General features: G+C 41.8%; 1 protein-coding gene across 3 annotated transcripts in view; it reads left to right on the forward strand.

Moving 5' to 3' along the window:
• Positions 1–18,953, forward strand: part of LOC306828674 (microtubule-associated serine/threonine-protein kinase 2-like) — a 53,314-nt gene that overhangs the window by 14,207 nt on the left and 20,154 nt on the right. The window lies entirely within an intron of this gene.

Below are 18,953 nucleotides of genomic sequence, written 5' to 3' on the forward strand. Positions count from 1 at the left end.
TTTTTCATTTTCTAAAACTTGAACGATCATAAATGATCAAATAGGTGTTATTAAGGACCTATCAAAGGATTAATTGATGGTAAAAATGTTGTATTCCTCTCTTCTTTATAATTGAAATGATCACTAGTAAATTGTTACAAACTGCTCTTTCATGTTTGATAAGTCAGGGGTAGGGGTCACATAAGTTCTGGGAACTTCACCCTACTCCTTTTGAGAGCATTCTTCTCCCTGTTTCTTTTATTACCTGTGAGTAAATCTGTTCTATTATTTTGTCTGCTGCTCAAATGAACTAATAAACTAAACTAAACTAAGAAAGGCTCAAAGATGAGAATACATCTCGGAGTAAATACTGAGAGATCAATTCTTACAAATAGAGACCTGTAAAGCTGTAAGCGCTCAGGTCGGATCTCTTTATTGTAAGGTCATATATACTTGCAGTTTCTTATCGTCGTCTGGAAGCTCTCTCAAAGTAATCAACAACCAGATTCTGGTATTCTTTGAAGAACATCAGGGTCCATTCTGATCTTGTCATCTTGTTGCCTAAGTTTTGTGTGAACCGGTCTGTCAGGTAAGAAATGCATCCCAGTAATCTTGTTTAACAACCTCGTCCAGTTTATTCTTATTTTGTACAGACAGGGCTCCTCCCCCAACGCTGAACACAAAAGGTCAACGCACTTTTAGTAAAACTCTTTAAACATTGTGCTGTCAACATTTACTTTTGTAACTTTATAAATCTCCCTTTTTATAATAGAGCACAGAGTATTTATATTCTGTGTTAAACACACATTAAATTCATTTTAACCTCAGACAAACACAAAGTTATAAAAGCATCAAAGTGAGAAAAGTAAAATAATGAAGCTAAAGAAGACAGAGGCGGACAGAGGTCTGTGACAGAGGCGTGACAGTCGGGTCGTCGTAAACACACCTATCTTTATCAGCAGGGTGTCATCTGACTCACCTTCTTTATAATCGAAACTTAAAGTCATCAGTTTCTCTGCAACTCATTCAAGGAGGAGAATCGAAACAATGCATGTATTGCTGTAATCACTTTTTGCTAGATTCCCTATTAGTGCTGTAAGACCACAATAACCGAGACTTTTAGAGATCAAGACTAAGACCAGTCTGGATTTGTTGGTGGAGGGAACTTCCTCCTCCCAGCTGTGAGTCTGCTTAGAATAAAAATTCATTGACACCTTTAGGCCGACATTTTAAACTCTTTTTATTTAACAGAAGCAATAATCTGCATTGTAAAGACAGTTGCACAAATAAACTGATAAGCCACAAAGGTCCCCTAAAAAAACCATCAAAGCCAAAGAGTGATAAGCGAGGCAGCTGGAGATGTACTTGCTTTGAACGTAGCACCGCGTACCCTGCGTCTGTTTGGAAGACTGGCTGTGATCAGAACAAATACGCTAAGCTACACTAAGCTACGTTAAGCTAGGTGGTCGTAATATGCTGTGTACGTGCCCAGTAAAGACACACAGAGGAAAGCTTACTGCCGTCCTCCTCCAGTTACAGGCGAACACACGACACAAGAATGGTAACTGTTACAGTACACTGTTGAAGCAGACTGTGGCGTCCGCAAACGGAAGGATAAAAGGCAAATATACATCTCCAGCCTTAATGTGAATGATCTGAGTTTACAGTACAGTCGATACATGAAACAACAAAACACCCAGCAAACCTAAAGGATCCCTTTTACCTGAGATAAGAACTGCACGTCCATCTTGATAAAGTTGAAAGTTGATTTTTAACTTGAGCGGCTGCAAACGCAAGCTAAAGAAGAAACACAAAGGAGAGGTTGGATATGAGAGTAACGTAAAGTAATTTAAGAAGTGTCAGATAAAAACAGAAAATAGGAATGTTTCATCGTCGACATTATGAAACATCAAAACAGACAGCAAAACATAATCAGAGAATATATAACGGCATTAAAGAAGGAATGAAATGAATAAAAACAGATTACAGCTTTACAGTTTAAGATACAGTCACATGTTAAAACAGTCTCAGTCATTGAAGCCAACCTGAACAGCCAGTTTTACTTTTTCTTCAGAGCGCCACACAGATCTCTGCAATTGTTCTGCAATAGACACTAATGCACGTGTAAGACTCACCTTTCATCTTGATATATAATATAATATAATACATATATACATCCAAGTATTATTTGATAATATAATAATAATAATAATAATTATGTTCATCCTTATCCCATCCTTAATATCGCTCCCACTTCCACAGTGAGATATGTTTAAATATCTTTTTTCACTTTCTGACCTTTCATTCAACTTCTTACTGTTCGATTTTCTAGTGTGAATAACAGTTTGGGTAAATCTTTAGTTTGAAGCGGTATAGGGGTCTAGTTTAGTCCAGCATCTGCTCTGGGGACCGGTAGGGGAGCACTGAAGCCTGGCTTAGACTGCAGGGTGATCAGACTATTCTAAGATCTGATTCCTCGCTGCTCTGAACTGATTATCTCGACGTGAGTCGTATAAAGATCCGATCTGAACGTTCCTGATCTGCTCAAAGAACGCCGGGGTCCGCCCGGATTTTTATCAAACGAATGGAAATCCTGAACATTACGTTATGGGAGGGTCTGGAGGAAGTCTTGTGAATCGTAACGTGAGTGCATCCTCGAGGTTACAGAGAAAATCATTTGTTTAGATGCTTTACCCATCTAGACAGATGTGGAACAATTCTGTTGCATTTTCATTTGCTTGAGGCTTCGCTTTTATGCAGATGACAAGCAGATTTATCTTTGGGTCATATTTTGTTGCTTGAGTATCATTAAGCCATGACCTTGCTACCAAAGTTTTCTTCTTATGCAGATGAAATAACTGGATTTAGTTTCCGGTAATTTTTCTAAATCTGGGCCGATGATTTGGCCCCACAGTCTGAATCCTATCCTGAGATGTTCAGAGACAGTATGGCTTCGTTCAGACTGTCGCCCAAATCTGATCAGAGTCCGATCTAACTGACTGACTGTCCACATTACAGACTACAAGTGACCAGATCCCTACTGACCTGGTCTGATCCACTTTGGTTTCTATGGTAACAGGATTCGCCCAGCAAATACAACAGTAAAACGGATGACAGAGAAGTGTGATTATTTGTTACGGAGCAGTTTGTCTGCAGGCTTGTTCGACTACGTTTGTTTTGAGTCTTGCTGGTTTCTTTCTCGGACTGAAGTTAACGTCCTGCTGGATCTACGTCGTTGTTATTGTCGATGGTATCGTGTTAAGAGATTCAGATTGAGTCGGATCTGTCTGATCTCATGTGGCTTTTTGTGTTCAGACTGGCAAAAAAAAAAAAGAAGTGAATAAGGTTTTTCATTTTCTAAAACTTGAACGATCATAAATGATCAAATAGGTGTTATTAAGGACCTATCAAAGGATTAATTGATGGTAAAAATGTTGTATTCCTCTCTTCTTTATAATTGAAATGATCACTAGTAAATTGTTACAAACTGCTCTTTCATGTTTGATAAGTCAGGGGTAGGGGTCACATAAGTTCTGGGAACTTCACCCTACTCCTTTTGAGAGCATTCTTCTCCCTGTTTCTTTTATTACCTGTGAGTAAATCTGTTCTATTATTTTGTCTGCTGCTCAAATGAACTAATAAACTAAACTAAACTAAGAAAGGCTCAAAGATGAGAATACATCTCGGAGTAAATACTGAGAGATCAATTCTTACAAATAGAGACCTGTAAAGCTGTAAGCGCTCAGGTCGGATCTCTTTATTGTAAGGTCATATATACTTGCAGTTTCTTATCGTCGTCTGGAAGCTCTCTCAAAGTAATCAACAACCAGATTCTGGTATTCTTTGAAGAACATCAGGGTCCATTCTGATCTTGTCATCTTGTTGCCTAAGTTTTGTGTGAACCGGTCTGTCAGGTAAGAAATGCATCCCAGTAATCTTGTTTAACAACCTCGTCCAGTTTATTCTTATTTTGTACAGACAGGGCTCCTCCCCCAACGCTGAACACAAAAGGTCAACGCACTTTTAGTAAAACTCTTTAAACATTGTGCTGTCAACATTTACTTTTGTAACTTTATAAATCTCCCTTTTTATAATAGAGCACAGAGTATTTATATTCTGTGTTAAACACACATTAAATTCATTTTAACCCCAGACAAACACAAAGTTATAAAAGCATCAAAGTGAGAAAAGTAAAATAATGAAGCTAAAGAAGACAGAGGCGGACAGAGGTCTGTGACAGAGGCGTGACAGTCGGGTCGTCGTAAACACACCTATCTTTATCAGCAGGGTGTTGTCTGACTCACCTTCTTAATAATCGAAACTTAAAGTCATCAGTTTCTCTGCAACTCATTCATGGAGGAGAATCGAAACAATGCATGTATTGCTGTAATCACTTTTTGCTAGATTCCCTATTAGTGCTGTAAGACCACAATAACCAAGACTTTTAGAGATCAAGACTAAGACCAGTCTGGATTTGTTGGTGGAGGGAACTTCCTCCTCCCAGCTGTGAGTCTGCTCAGAATAAAAATTCATTGACACGTTTAGGCCGACATTTTAAACTCTTTTTTATTGAACAGAAGCAATAATCTGCATTGTAAAGACAGTTGCACAAATAAACTGATAAGCCACAAAGGTCCCCAAAAAAACCATCAAAGCCAAAGAGTGATAAGCGAGGCAGCTGGAGATGTACTTGCTTTGAACGTAGCACCGCGTACCCTGCGTCTGTTTGGAAGACTGGCTGTGATCAGAACAAATACGCTAAGCTACACTAAGCTACGTTAAGCTAGGTGGTCGTAATATGCTGTGTACGTGCCCAGTAAAGACACACAGAGGAAAGCTTACTGCCGTCCTCCTCCAGTTACAGGCGAACACACGACACAAGAATGGTAACTGTTACAGTACACTGAAGCAGACTGTGGCGTACGCAAACGGAAGGATAAAAGGCAAATATACATCTCCAGCCTTAATGTGAATGATCTGAGTTTACAGTACAGTCGATACATGAAACAACAAAACACCCAGCAAACCTAAAGGATCCCTTTTACCTGAGATAAGAACTGCACGTCCATCTTGATAAAGTTGAAAGTTGATTTTTAACTTGAGCGGCTGCAAACGCAAGCTAAAGAAGAAACACAAAGGAGAGGTTGGATATGAGAGTAACGTAAAGTAATTTAAGAAGTGTCAGATAAAAACAGAAAATAGGAATGTTTCATCGTCGACATTATGAAACATCAAAACAGACAGCAAAACATAATCAGAGAATATATAACGGCATTAAAGAAGGAATGAAATGAATAAAAACAGATTACAGCTTTACAGTTTAAGATACAGTCACATGTTAAAACAGTCTCAGTCATTGAAGCCAACCTGAACAGCCAGTTTTACTTTTTCTTCAGAGCGCCACACAGATCTCTGCAATTGTTCTGCAATAGACACTAATGCACGTGTAAGACTCACCTTTCATCTTGATATATAATATAATATAATACATATATACATCCAAGTATTATTTGATAATATAATAATAATAATAATAATTATGTTCATCCTTATCCCATCCTTAATATCGCTCCCACTTCCACAGTGAGATATGTTTAAATATCTTTTTTCACTTTCTGACCTTTCATTCAACTTCTTACTGTTCGATTTTCTAGTGTGAATAACAGTTTGGGTAAATCTTTAGTTTGAAGCGGTATAGGGGTCTAGTTTAGTCCAGCATCTGCTCTGGGGACCGGTAGGGGAGCACTGAAGCCTGGCTTAGACTGCAGGGTGATCAGACTATTCTAAGATCTGATTCCTCGCTGCTCTGAACTGATTATCTCGACGTGAGTCGTATAAAGATCCGATCTGAACGTTCCTGATCTGCTCAAAGAACGCCGGGGTCCGCCCGGATTTTTATCAAACGAATGGAAATCCTGAACATTACGTTATGGGAGGGTCTGGAGGAAGTCTTGTGAATCGTAACGTGAGTGCATCCTCGAGGTTACAGAGAAAATCATTTGTTTAGATGCTTTACCCATCTAGACAGATGTGGAACAATTCTGTTGCATTTTCATTTGCTTGAGGCTTCGCTTTTATGCAGATGACAAGCAGATTTATCTTTGGGTCATATTTTGTTGCTTGAGTATCATTAAGCCATGACCTTGCTACCAAAGTTTTCTTCTTATGCAGATGAAATAACTGGATTTAGTTTCCGGTAATTTTTCTAAATCTGGGCCGATGAATTTGGCCCCACAGTCTGAATCCTATCCTGAGATGTTCAGAGACAGTATGGCTTCGTTCAGACTGTCGCCCAAATCTGATCAGAGTCCGATCTAACTGACTGACTGTCCACATTACAGACTACAAGTGACCAGATCCCTACTGACCTGGTCTGATCCACTTTGGTTTCTATGGTAACAGGATTCGCCCAGCAAATACAACAGTAAAACGGATGACAGAGAAGTGTGATTATTTGTTACGGAGCAGTTTGTCTGCAGGCTTGTTCGACTACGTTTGTTTTGATTCTTGCTGGTTTCTTTCTCGGACTGAAGTTAACGTCCTGCTGGATCTACGTCGTTGTTATTGTCGATGGTATCGTGTTAAGAGATTCAGATTGAGTCGGATCTGTCTGATCTCATGTGGCTTTTTGTGTTCAGACTGGCAAAAAAAAAAGAGAAGTGAATAAGGTTTTTCATTTTCTAAAACTTGAACGATCATAAATGATCAAATAGGTGTTATTAAGGACCTATCAAAGGATTAATTGATGGTAAAAATGTTGTATTCCTCTCTTCTTTATAATTGAAATGATCACTAGTAAATTGTTACAAACTGCTCTTTCATGTTTGATAAGTCAGGGGTAGGGGTCACATAAGTTCTGGGAACTTCACCCTACTCCTTTTGAGAGCATTCTTCTCCCTGTTTCTTTTATTACCTGTGAGTAAATCTGTTCTATTATTTTGTCTGCTGCTCAAATGAACTAATAAACTAAACTAAACTAAGAAAGGCTCAAAGATGAGAACACATCTCGGAGTAAATACTGAGAGATCAATTCTTACAAATAGAGACCTGTAAAGCTGTAAGCGCTCAGGTCGGATCTCTTTATTGTAAGGTCATATATACTTGCAGTTTCTTATCGTCGTCTGGAAGCTCTCTCAAAGTAATCAACAACCAGATTCTGGTATTCTTTGAAGAACATCAGGGTCCATTCTGATCTTGTCATCTTGTTGCCTAAGTTTTGTGTGAACCGGTCTGTCAGGTAAGAAATGCATCCCAGTAATCTTGTTTAACAACCTCGTCCAGTTTATTCTTATTTTGTACAGACAGGGCTCCTCCCCCAACGCTGAACACAAAAGGTCAACGCACTTTTAGTAAAACTCTTTAAACATTGTGCTGTCAACATTTACTTTTGTAACTTTATAAATCTCCCTTTTTATAATAGAGCACAGAGTATTTATATTCTGTGTTAAACACAAATTAAATTCATTTTAACCTCAGACAAACACAAAGTTATAAAAGCATCAAAGTGAGAAAAGTAAAATAATGAAGCTAAAGAAGACAGAGGCGGACAGAGGCGTGACAGTCGGGTCGTCGTAAACACACCTATCTTTATCAGCAGGGTGTTGTCTGACTCACCTTCTTAATAATCGAAACTTAAAGTCATCAGTTTCTCTGCAACTCATTCAAGGAGGAGAATCGAAACAATGCATGTATTGCTGTAATCACTTTTTGCTAGATTCCCTATTAGTGCTGTAAGACCACAATAACCGAGACTTTTAGAGATCAAGACTAAGACCAGTCTGGATTTGTTGGTGGAGGGAACTTCCTCCTCCCAGCTGTGAGTCTGCTCAGAATAAAAATTCATTGACACGTTTAGGCCGACATTTTAAACTCTTCTTATTTAACAGAAGCAATAATCTGCATTGTAAAGACAGTTGCACAAATAAACTGATAAGCCACAAAGATGCCCAAAAAAACCATCAAAGCCAAAGAGTGATAAGCGAGGCAGCTGGAGATGTACTTGCTTTGAACGTAGCACCGCGTACCCTGCGTCTGTTTGGAAGACTGGCTGTGATCAGAACAAATACGCTAAGCTACACTAAGCTACGTTAAGCTAGGTGGTCGTAATATGCTGTGTGTACGTGCCCAGTAAAGACACACAGAGGAAAGCTTCCTGCCGTCCTCCTCCAGTTACAGGCGAACACACGACACAAGAATGGTAACTGTTACAGTACACTGAAGCAGACTGTGGCGTCCGCAAACGGAAGGATAAAAGGCAAATATACATCTCCAGCCTTAATGTGAATGATCTGAGTTTACAGTACAGTCGATATATGAAACAACAAAACACCCAGCAAACCTAAAGGATCCCTTTTTACCTGAGATAAACTCTGTGTCCAAACAGGGTTTTTGTTTTTTTTGAGTGTTTGCATGAAGCGTTTGTTCGCTGAGAGTCAAAGAACTGCACGTCCATCCTGATAAAGTTGAAAGTTGATTTTTAACTTGAGCGGCTGCAAACGCTCTCTTCTTATTGAAAACAACTGTTTTAAAAAGCACTCAGAAACAAACACCAGGTGGACACAGGGTTTCACAAATTCAACATAATAAATCAAACATACACCAAGCATATACACTCAGATATTTGCAGCTTCACAAAGGAGAGGTTGGATATGAGAGTAACGTAAAGTAATTATAAGAAGTGTCAGATAAAAACAGACTTTGATTTTGTCAGTTAAAATAGGAATGTTTCACCGTTGACATTATGACACTTGTGTTTTTAAGGAAGTGGGCCAAAAAGAAAACACAAGAGGCACTCGAGACTTTAAAAACAGAAATACCAACAAAAAACAGACAGCAAAACATAATCAGAGAATATATAACGGCATTAAAGAAGGAATGAAATAAAAGCAGATTACAGCTTTACAGTTTAAGATACAGTCACATGTTAAAACAGTCTCAGTCCTTGAAGCCAACCTGAACAGCCAGTTTTACTTTCTTCTTCCTCTCTGAACTGATTATCTCGACGTGAGTCGAATAAATATCCGATCTGAACGTTCCTGATCTGCTCAAAGAACATCGGGGTCCGCCCTGATTTTTATCAAACGGTTTGATATTTAGGATTTAAAATCCTGAACATTATGTGATGGGAGGGTCTGGAGGAAGTTGTGTGAATAAAACCTCCACGGGTTTATATGCACTTTAATAATAATAAAATCTGACCTGTCATCTCTGCACAAAGAAATGCACAAATTTCAACCTCTGAGGTTTTCGTGCGGTCACATGAAGGGGGTTCATTGATAATCGTAGTAAAATCCTGAAGTCTGTGACGTGCCATGATTTTCATATCATAATGTGAGTGCATCCTCGAGGTTACAGAGAAAATCATTTGTTTAGATGCTTTACCTATCTAGACAGATGTGGAACAATTCTGTTGCATTTTCATTTGCTTGAGGCTTCGCTTTTATGCAGATGACAAGCAGATTTATCTTTCGGTCATATTTTGTTGCTTGAGTATCATTAAGCCATAACCTTGCTACCAAACGCTACTTTAATGCTGTTGATATGGACCAGTTTTCTTCTTATGCAGATGAAATAACTGGATTTAGTTTTCGGTAATTTTTCTAAATCTGGGCCGATGAATTTGGCCCCACTATCTGAATCGTATCCTGAGATGTTCAGAGACAGTATGGCTTCGTTCAGACTGTCGCCCAAATCTGATCAGAGTCCGATCTAACTGACTGACTGTCCACATTACAGACTACAAGTGACCAGATCCCTACTGACCTGGTCTGATCCACTTTGGTTTCTATGGTAACCAATGAGAAGTGTGATTATTTGTTACGGAGCAGTTTGTCTGCAGGCTTGTTCGACTACGTTTGTTTTGATTCTTGCTGGTTTCTTTCTCGGACTGAAGTTAACGTCCTGCTGGATCTACGTCGTTGTTATTGTCGATGGTATCGTGTTAAGAGATTCAGATTGAGTCGACTGTTTGATCTCATGTGGCTTTTTGTGTTCAGACTGGCAAAAAAAAAAAAAGTGAATAAGGTCTTAGAAAGGCTCAAAGATGAGAATACATCTTAATACTGAGAGATTCTTACGAATAGAGAAATACTAAGAGACCTGTAAAGCTGTAAGCGCTCAGGTCTCTTTATTGTAAGGTCATATAGACTTGCAGTTTCTTATCGTCGTCTGTCACAGAGCTAGCATTAGCTCAAGTCTTTCTTCTCTAGTTTTCACATCATATTCACAAAACGATTTCTTAAAGTCGCTGCCACTAGTTGCCCTCTTTAAAGCTCCCGTATTCTTCTTGTTCTGGTTTGATTTGCTCTTTAGTGGGTTTGCAGCTGTCTTCTGCATGTTTAGACTAATCTGTGTGTAAAAATTCAAAGTCCAAGGAAACGCGGCTTCTCCCACATCCTCCTTTTAGCATTAGCAATAGCCGCATTTAACGCTCGGTCCGTCTCCCCCCCTCGTTGAAAATATGTGTTGTGACATCACAAACCCCCTGATGTCACTGATCCAAGCACAATGGCTCGTTGTAGCAAACACAAGCTCCCCTCGGACTGACTGTAGCATTCCCAATATGGTAAAAGGGGGTGGGACATATCAGAGAACAAAGCCAAGTGACTGACTGATTACGAGAGAGCAGATCGGCCGACCAATCAGATCAGACTTGGCACACGTTAGGGATTCAGAGTGTTAGAAATAACAGACAGATGATGTTGTAGACGAAAGGGGAATCATTGGAGTGATTGTCTACTTCAGCTCTGCTCAGAACAGGCTGTTTCTGTGTCTGTAGCTTTAAATATGTAAATGAGCTGTGTCTGGCCACGCCCCCTCTCTGGAAGGGCTCGGGTGTACTCGCTGCTTTCTGGCTCCATGTCCTATTGTTTACGGTGAGAAGGCAGACTCAGAGCGCAGAACAAACACCTAGCTGTGGGACTGTCACCCACCTGGGGGAGGGGCTACTGCCCTTTGTGATGTCATGAAGGGAATATCACTCAGCTTTTCTGAAAAGTGGAGCAGGCAGGAGACGGAGAGGATGGACTTTTCTCATCATTGGGGGGTTTGTAGACAGACTAGAGACACGTGAGAGGAACAGGATTTTAATTGACATGTGACCTAGTAAAAAGTTTTGTACTACTGGAATTATGATTAAACACTTTGCATGTTTGAGCTTCAGCTACCCATGACGTGTTTTCAAACCGTGCGTATCTCTTCCACATACGTTGTTCCAAAGCTTGAGATGCTGATACAAACCAGTGTTCCTTCTCCTTTGTCAGTTGCCATAGATTCAAGACAAATAGTGGAAACGCTCAAGGTTGGACTCAGCCAAACGGAGCCATCTCCAGACGATTTGAGCAGCCCTTCTCCACGCTTGTATTAGCGTCCACACATGCAGTTAAATGTTTGACGTTCATGTCTCTGAAGAGCACTATCGAGTTACTGCAGAGCTCTCCTCTTCATCTTGAACATGAAGCGTTTAATGCAGGTTGGGAAATTATTCTTTTGACTGACTGTGTCTCGTATCGCATAGCCCGAGTCAGCCAAAGGAGCTGGGGAAAATATATCATCGTCTTCGACATCCTCTGCGCTGATACAATTTGGAAGCTTTTTTTTATTGATGTTGGAAACATCTTAAGTTTGTGAAGGCTGGAAGCAGAAGCCTATGCAGTCGTACTTTTAACTTAAATCTGCTGCAAGCTATAAAACACTATCAGGTATTGGCAGTAGATGCATTTCAAACTCGAGGTTGTTTCACGGCCTGTCCCAACAGAAGCCTTGGCTCTTGACTCTTTCCTGCTCATTAGGTTTATGTTTGGTTAACCATTAAACCTGCCTCCCTCCCTCGCCATGATATGGGAGAGCGAGTTCCTCCCCCACTCCCTTTTTTTTTTTTTTTTTTTTAAACCAGCTTTGGAGATCAGCTTAAGGAGCCGTCCAGCCAGAACGACCCCTGGGACTCCCGGCTGATTGTCACCCCGCCCCTGCACGGCCCAAGGAGCTGATTGATGGAGCTCAAATGGCTAATGTGTGCAGTTTCAGGGCGCCTGAAAAGGTGTTAATGGGGAGGCAGATGCAGGAGGCTGAATGGCATTAATTATGAAGCTCTCATTAAACAGAACTGAAGGGTCCTATACATCAGTGCATGTAAATGGTGTTTATTACGGTCTTGCTGTGTTGAGCGACGGCTTCAGGAGGACTTTAAACCACACACAAGATGACAGGGAAGCTTAACTAAGCCTCAAACCTTCCCTGTGTTTTTAAGTTTTTTCAGCGGTGAGGTCAGTTTTTGATGTGAGGTCAGGAGTCGCCTCATCAAGCCGTGCTTCAGTGTCTTAAAAGCAGCTTTTAAACCAAGCTGTCAGTCTATTAAACCCTGAAAAAGAAAAAAGAAAAAGCGAGAGTCAGTGTCTGGTTCGCGGCTTCATTAATGAAGAAAATCCATCACTCCGTCGCTGCTTAGTGCTGCATTATGTCTCTCTGTTTCAGCCCCCTTCTTTTCTCATCAGAGCTGAGTGATGTGCTGATATCACACTGAGCTGAAGCCACATTAATCTACCCGTTTACTGACAGAACCTTTACTTCATGTTCCTTATTCTTCTGCCTCTGCTCCTCCTGCCATCCTTCTGTTCTCTGTGATGTTGGGGGTAAAATCAGCATTTCATTTCAGCATTTTTGTGGCACTTTTGTATCCGTGCACTGCTGCCAAATATTCATCTTTTGTTACGTAAATAATCAGATTACAGGGATGTTCTCAGCCAATCGGTTAACAGGATATTTAAAATTCAGTTTAACCGACGACTTGTCTAAAGGTGAGAAAACTCAAGCTCAAAATTGAGCACAGCTTATTCAAAATTGTCAAATGTAGCAGCGCTAGCACCACCAACCTTCAGTCTTCTCTGCAGGTTAGCATCCACATGTCAGACTCAGCCTATACACGCAACTTTATCTTCAATTTAGAGATTAAAAAACAATAACAAGCAGTGCTGCCCCTACTGTAACTGAATCTGTCCTCTGTGCTTGTTTACATCCGGGTTGTAGAGCGGGGCGAGCTGGCCTGTTAACTTGAGCTTCAGCCAGTCTACAGCGACTGATGCTTTCCTCGTAAGCTAACTCTTAATGGTGCAGAGGTGTGAAGGGCTTAAAGAATAGTATATAACCTTAAGGCATGTCTGCGCACGTGTGTGTGTGTGTGTGTGTGTGTGTTGCAAGCTATCTGCTCACAAACAGCTTTGGAGGCAGTCTGTTGTGTTGTAGTTTCCTCTGAGGCTGTGTTATTGATAGAACAGTTCGATCAGTGTTTATGTATTATGTTCTGTTGTGACGAGTTCTGAAGTTTCATATTGTTTCCCAGTGTGAGTGAGGAGCTGAGTTACCTCTGAAATACAAGGACAGATAGAGAAGAGCTGGAATGCTACAAGCAGAAACCTGCAGCTTGAATCTGACTGCTGCTGTCAGAGTCGAAAGGAACTTCAGCAGGAAATGAAACGTCTGGCGGCTGTGAATAAAGATAATGTTAATCAGTCTGTCTCTGAATACTCCCTCAGTATAACTCTGTCAGCACAACGCTGGCTGCTTAAAATTAGTTTGTTTCCTAAATCAGAAAGTAAGATTACATTCTCTTTTTTTTTTAACATAAAGAGTCAGTAGAAACGTTCGTTGCAGCTTGTAAACCTACATTTCTTACGCTGCAAGCTACCAAAGAACATTTGTTGCCGTTGACAAGTTGAGTTTGTCGCCTGCCTGTCCAACAGCAAGCAGACCAACTTCACGTACACGGGTAAAAGCCAACATAAGGTTCACCCTCGTTTAGGACCGAGCTTAGACGTTGGACTGTATCCACTCCTAAACTCACCTGCTGCGCTCTCATTGGCTGAAGGAAACACAGCAGCTCCCACCCAGAAACATCCCGAGTCAACCAGAACAAAGCAGAACAGTAAAATCCAGTCAGAGGACAGAGTCTCTGCAAACACATGTACGCAGGTGACATTACTTCATGTCATCTGTTATACCATATTCCATAATCAATGAATGCAAATGAATGATGTTCATTCATATCCAGATGGAGTTCAGTCAGCATGTTGGGTGTACAAACTGTAATGTGCACTCCAGGGTTGGAAATGAAATCTGGACCTGATCTGAAAAAGCAAGGTCAACAACATCAGAGTCTGCGAGGTGTTGTGACTACAGCACAGCTGGTGCCTCCATCATGCAGTTAAATATAGCAGCTATAAATCCTATTCAACTACAGAGCAACATCGAATCACCTGAGGGGGAGTCACATGTGAGCATGAGGAAAATAAAGTCATTGAATATCAAAAGTTGGCACACATTCTAATGTGGTTTATTTGAGTGTCAGCCTCATGTTGGGAGCTATTGGTGATTAAAATGTAAATTCCTGCACATTTAAAACTCATCCTTTGACGTAACGCTTCGCTGTAAGTCCTCGTGCATATCAAGCGACCTCATGTCGGGTTCTGACACGGAAGCAGAGCGCTCCTCTGACTCAAAACTACAACAGATTTTTGCACATTTCCACTAAGCATTTCTGCAGAGGCTGCAGACGACCTTTGACCCCGCTCAAGATAAGCAGCTTACAGTAGATACAGCAACCCGGGTGGATTGATCTTTATTTCTGGAAGCCGACAGAGTTTTTGAAAAATGTGTGACTGATTTCATGCACGGGTGGAAGAGACTCTTAAGGCCCACTTGGATTATATAAAACTTTATAAAAGTTACAAAAAAAGCTTTTGTGGGACGGAAGCGAGTTTAGGAAACCCACCACTTTCACTACCTCTCTCTCTCTCTGCTGGTAAAACGAGGTCGACCAATCAGCAGCAAGACTCCCAAAACATGCTGCGTGTTTGGCAGGTGTGAGGTGCTCGCCTGACCTCCTTCACCGAGTGCTGATCTGAGACCAGATACTGCACTAGGTAGAGTGTGTGTGTGTGTGTGTGTGTGTGTGTGTGTGTGTGTGTGTGTGTGTGTGTGTGTGTGTGTGTGTGTGTGTGTGTGTGTGTGTGTGTGTGTGTGTGTGTGTGTGTGTGTGTGTGTGTGTGTGTGTGTGTGTGTGTGTGTGTGTGTGCGCTAGAGTGTGTGTGCGCTAGAGTGTGTGTGTGTGTGTGTGTGCTAGAGTGTGTGTGTGTGTGTGTGTGTGCGTGTGTTTCATGTCACAGTTAGTCTACACACACAAACTGTGTCAACACACGTTTTAACGAGCTGCCTGTGTGTTTGAGCGGGTGTGACAGGTTTTACAGCGTGTACATGCGGCAGGCGTGCTCTGACCGTCTCGGCTGTGTTTACACTCATGTGTGTGCGTTTCATATTTGTGTATGTGTGTGTGTGTGTGTTTGGAGGTCACTGCGGCCGTCCCTCCCTGTCCTGATTGGGGGTTATTAACCTTTGGGCAGTGGCCAGCCAAGGAGCTTCGAACAAAACATCCTGCTTCCTCCAACAACAGGAGCACGAAACACAAAAACACCAGTCACAGAACGTGCATGATCAACTCCACGCACGCTACCTTTAGGAAACAGAAACAACATTTATAAAGCACTATTTTAATCTTCTGACCGCTCTGATTGGATGCTTCACTCTGCATTTCAACATCCCATTCATTCACAAAATATTCTGCATGTGATAATATTCTAATACCTGCACTGTTGATCTCTGCAGGAGTTAAGAGCGTGCACAAGGTCTCCTGCAGTGAATGTGAACCATTTTACACAAAGTTCTTCTTCTTCTACTAAAGAAAGGATTATGAACAAGGTGTCTGTCTAAAGGACGATGGCGAGTTCAGTCAGTTCACTTTTGAAGCAACCGGTATCAAAATAAAACCACAAACTGAAGATGTCTTCACCTCAGCCTAATGTTCTCACACTCAACATAAACCTCTCCTCTCCTCTGCAAACACTCCCCAGCCTTGTGATTTCTTAAAGTTTTTTTTCACCAGAGGCAATCTGGGCTTGTAGATGTGACTGAAACTTGTGATTACGCCGCACACTCGCTCGCGCACACACACACTCACTCACTCGCGCACCCACAGGGCAGGGACACGCCCGGGATTAAAGCATGTAAGTTGAGATATCGGTTTAATCCTGAGGGAATTAAACACGCGAGCTGTGACGAGCTGTGACAGAGAGAGAGCGTTACATTAGTTCATGCCTGTTACTGACATGTTGCAGTGTTAGATACACTTTTTGGACACCTGTGTGTGTGTGTGTGTGTGTGTGTGTGTAACGTCACCAAGACAACAATGTGCAGATACATGTTCTGTTGTCTCTGGGGTTGAAATCTCTTCTTCTTCTTTGTCTTCCTCCAGCAAACACACGTCAGTGACGGTCTTAAACGCTGCTCTTATTTCCGTCCCTTTTCATCGTCTCCCGTCTGTAAACATGAAACACGGCAGCCGTTATTTGTGATTTTCTAATTTTAGCTCATAAAATCGTTTCTGCCATCCAGGTGAAAGGTATAATTACAACACTGCTTTACTGAGACGTCAATCAAATCTCTGCGGGTTCACAAAATAAACACAATGTGTCTGTTTGTGTTCACACACATGCAGCTCCTCAAATATCAGGAGGGTTTTTTTTTAAGTTTTCTGCAAAGCCCTAAATGATCGCTGCATGCTGCTGCTGAGGAAGATTATTAAGAGCTCAAAACTTGTGAAAAATAGGCCTCATGCAGCCGTGCATGTGCGTAAGTGTGTGTGCGTGTGTGTGTGCAGCTGTATTACACTGGAAATCCAAATGTTGGATCACACTTGTAACTAATAAAAGACTGGGTTTGGGATCAGTGAAACGTGATCAGGACATCCTGTTTGGGAGGAAATGTGCTGCGTGTGTTTGTTGAATACTTTTATGATATTCTGTGGCCATGATCAAAGTCACGGGGAGGAAGCAGGACGTGTGTGTGTGTGTGTGTGTGTGTGTGTAGATGCAGTGAAAGGTGTGTGTGTGGACTCGTCTTGTCTCTGCAGCAGATAAAATAAATTGTAGGAATACGAGTGGCTTCATCTTTCTCCTTCACACTGTCCTTCAAAACACTTTCTTTTCCTTTTTCGTTTTCGTTTCCCTGAAATAAAGAACTTTGAGGCTGCCTGCAGTGGATTGAAGACGAGGTGTGGTACCTTAAATAAACACGGGCTCCACGCATGTTCCAGATAACTTTACACACGTAAAACAATGAGACCATAAAACCTGCGGGGACAGGCAGAGGCACACAGCGTGTCGTATGTTTAATGAACGAGGTAGCGGTTTGGACTTTGATCGAGTGGATCACAGAGCAGGAGAACAGTTTCCATCAGGATGTGACGGGAATATCACCTCCGAGTCTCCGGCAGAAATCATGGAAGATTTGAACAGATTCTTACCTGTCGTTTTCACCTGTGCATATTAATGCAGGCTGACGCCCTCTAGTTTCATAATGATACATCCCTCAGGCGTCATTACTTTCATTTATCATACTGTGTGTGTGTGTGTGTGTGTGTGTGTGTGTGTGTGTGTGTGTGTGTGTGTGTGTGTGTGTGTGTGTGTGTGTGTGTGTGTGTGTGTGTGTGTGTGTGTGTGTGTGTGTGTGTGTGTGTGTGTGTGTGTGTGTGTGTGTGTGTGTGTGTGTGCGCAGATTATGGTTTGTGTTTATGTTTTCAGACTTTGCTCACACTGCTACAGTTTATGTTAATAACCTCTGTGTTTGTGTTCTGGTTTTGCTCTCCATAGTTTTGTTAGCTCGCCTCCTTCTAACCTCCTTTCTCCTCCTCCTCCTCACCATCCTTCCTCCTCCTCCTCCTCCTCCTCCTCCTCCTCTTCCTCCTTCTTCTCCCCCTCCTCCTCCTCCTCCTCTGCCTTGACTCCCTGTGTTTTTCCTCCTGAGTCATAGCCATGTTGTTTGGGCTGGCTGATCACCTGCAGACAAACTCTGTGTGTGTTCGTGTGTGTGTGTGTGTGTGTGTGTGTGTGTGTGTGTGTGTGTGTGTGTGTGTGTGTGTGTGTGTGTGTGTGTGTGTGTGTGTGTGTGTGTGTGTGTGTGTGTGTGTGTGTGTGTGTGTGTGTGTGTGTGTGTGTGTGTGTGTGTGTGTGTGTGTGTGTGTGTGTGTGTGTGTGTGTGTGTGTGTGTGTGTGTGTGTGTGTGTGTTGCATTAAGAAATGTAATCATAGCAGCCTGTGAAGACATTGTTCATAAACAGCTCAGAGTTTATCCTCTGTGCAGCTTGGAGCGACATCTGTCTCAGATGAACTTATTAACTTTAATATTTGTATGAAATCGATTTAATGAAAAGCTGACGTGTCACGGCCTGTTTAACGTTCTTTGTTCTCAGTCGATTTCGACAAACGGAGTCTTTTATCATTTTCTGATGATTGAATTGATTTCTTCAGTCGTCTTTTCAGACTCTGCCTCATGTCGTTATTTATTTACGATTGTATTTATTCCACATGGGAATAAAGTTCTGGATGTTACGGGAACAATGAAAAAGTAAATGGAAAACATGTTTGAGGATGAACTAAGAGCACAGCTTGTTATCTTAAATCTCGCTCTTTAATGTCAGGCTTGACCCTCCTTGACCTCTGACAAACAGCAGAGTGTTGAGGGGACGGGAAGGCCGGAGGGGCGACGTCTCTCCTGCACCATCATGCAGACGTGTTAGTGAGTCTCCAGGTTCACTGATCTCTGACAGACAGGCCGAGCTGTTACTGCAAACACTTGGTTAACCCGCGCTCAGCCCGCTGCCAAACCTCACGTTGATCCTGGCAGGCCGCTCTGCAGGACCCCCGTGGGAATAACCTAGCATGCGATGCTAGCTTTGTGTTGCGTTGCCGGAGAGAGACGGGAGTATGTTTTTGGGAAAAGTAATAACCTGCCGTGAATAATTATGAAGATGGATTACATGCCAGCAGCCGGTCGGATACAGGACGGAGAGCTTTTATGAAACACTTGATTGTTGTTCCTGCGAGGAGCGTGAGAGGCCGGTTTAATCAGAACCAAAGCCAGAACCTCTT

Source organism: Symphodus melops, assembly GCF_947650265.1.
Source record: "Symphodus melops genome assembly, chromosome: 8".
In the NCBI taxonomy this organism is placed as follows: Eukaryota; Metazoa; Chordata; class Actinopteri; order Labriformes; family Labridae; genus Symphodus; species Symphodus melops.